Below are 2,016 nucleotides of genomic sequence, written 5' to 3'. Positions count from 1 at the left end.
TATGCCACTGATTATACAAAAATTATAACTTTTAGTACATGCATCATTCCATCCCCAGAGGCATCAAATGCTCTCCTTCACATGTGTTATGATCAACTTCACGAACTCAACTCTCAATGGCAGGCTGGTGGGTTTTGTATGCCACGAAAACCAGCTTTTACATTTTTACATACCGAGGTGAGAGCTGCAGCATGTGGACCAATATACTTCAAATCGATGTCGTGAAGCTGGATGTTTTGGCAAGGAACCTGGCTGCTGCAAATGAAATCTACTGCCACATTTGACGGTGTTGTCCCTTTAATGTTTATGTAATGAACATTGCTGATCTGCACACGCGATGGCTGCACAGCGTTGAAGAAAGTCGGTAAAAGAAGGTTAAGATTAGAAGTCGAGTTGGATCTCATTTATCGACTTACTAGAAAAAAAGAGAGTAATTACTTAGGGTTATAGGATAATTAGGTTAACAAACCTGGTTCTTGTTGCATCCCCCAGCGCAGTACTCTTGGTCAATAATGATAGGGTTCCTGACATTCTGCATGATGAGGTCCTTGAAAACCATGCCTGATGCCAGACTAGGACCCGATCCTGGCCATGACTTGATTCTAATCCCATTGTCTGTGTTCAAAAATGTTGTCTTCTTCACGGTGATTCCTTTTACTTCATTTTCGTGCTCATACTTGCCAAGGCTACAGACACTGTCATCAATAAAATGGGGACACAAATTAGTCCATGAACATTTAGGAGGATAGGTGGTATATAAGGCATAGTAGCGGAACAATCTATTATATGTTAGCAGATTGTCAATCTAGACCTTGATTAAATAACTGTCCTCCAAATGCATCTATAGTCCAAATTTTATAGTCTAACAACATTACATGTCAAGAATAATGTATAGCATAAGAGTTTAAATGCTAAAAACTCGATTTTATATCAACCTAATGCCATGTCCGGGGCCACAGATTACATTGTTGATGGCAATGTTGGTTGATCCCTGAATCATGCCGATGCAATCATCACCAGTGGCAATGTGAGTTCTGGCAACCTTGACATTGTTGGAGTTGCTAATGTGGATGCCGTCAGTGTTGGGGCTTGTTCCAGGGGCAGAGATATTCACTCTGCGAACCCTAACATTCTGGCTGTAGGTGAACTCCTTTGCTGTTGAGGGAACTAATGCCTCGAATGACCCCGTTAGAGACGCTATTGAATTTGATGCTCTGCATTAATTAATCCAATAATTAAAGCCAGTTTTCTTTCTTATGAATTATATATATATAGGAGGCCCTAGTTAACTAGTTGGTAATGAGTATAGAACTTACAGATGGGAGTGGACTGCAACCGTCGCTGGAACTGCCGCAGTCACCAGCGACTTTCCAGGCACTTGATCCTTGTCCGTCAAAGACACCATTGCCGGTAATGACCAAGCCCTCTACTTTCTCAAACAAGAACCAGTATGGCTCTTCATATAAGGACAGATCATTCAGGCCTTTTATGGTCCCTAAAACTTGAACAACTATGGGTTTAGCACAGGTGCATGGCCCTTGAAATACCGCTGGCCCACTCTTGTATGTCCCTGGTGGGATCAGAACCCTTGATCTCCGGTCAGTGTTATTCTTACATGCTGCAATCCATGTTTTTATGAAATTCTGCCATTAATAGCAAAAGAAATCAATTCAGTCAGACGACCCAAAATGAATTAGTTTTGTGAGTTTTGCACCGTCGTTTTCAGAATGTGAATACGTATCATACTTCTCATACATTTATATAATATAAAATAATGTTAGGGTAACATAGTATTACCATGCTTGCATCGTGGTTCCCATCAGTCTTGGCGCCGAAATCCACCACGTTAAATATTTTCTCATCAGGATCAGCTTTGTCATGGACACCCAAATTACTACCACGGAAAACATCGAACACAGCCGGAGGAATGGCAACCGAGGTGGCGGCTCGAGTGGCCAATGCAGCTAAGTACAAGATAAGAATGGCGTGGCAAGACAGTCCTCCAGCAATGGCCAT

The 2,016-nt window shown here is 41.9% G+C and overlaps 1 pseudogene across 1 annotated transcript; it reads right to left on the bottom strand.

The window, feature by feature from the left end:
• On the bottom strand, positions 1-2,016 carry LOC148691937 (exopolygalacturonase-like; annotated as a pseudogene). The gene is made up of 5 exons (XR_015955260.1): positions 1,798-2,016; positions 1,317-1,643; positions 936-1,214; positions 470-695; positions 1-341 (listed from the first exon to the last, which is right to left on the bottom strand). The product of XR_015955260.1 is annotated as an exopolygalacturonase-like (transcript).

This window comes from Pyrus communis, chromosome 13 (genome assembly GCF_041283825.1).
Source record: "Pyrus communis isolate YQ-2024b chromosome 13, ASM4128382v1, whole genome shotgun sequence".
Classification (NCBI taxonomy): Eukaryota; Viridiplantae; Streptophyta; class Magnoliopsida; order Rosales; family Rosaceae; genus Pyrus; species Pyrus communis.
This window is presented reverse-complemented; position numbering and strand designations above follow the sequence as displayed.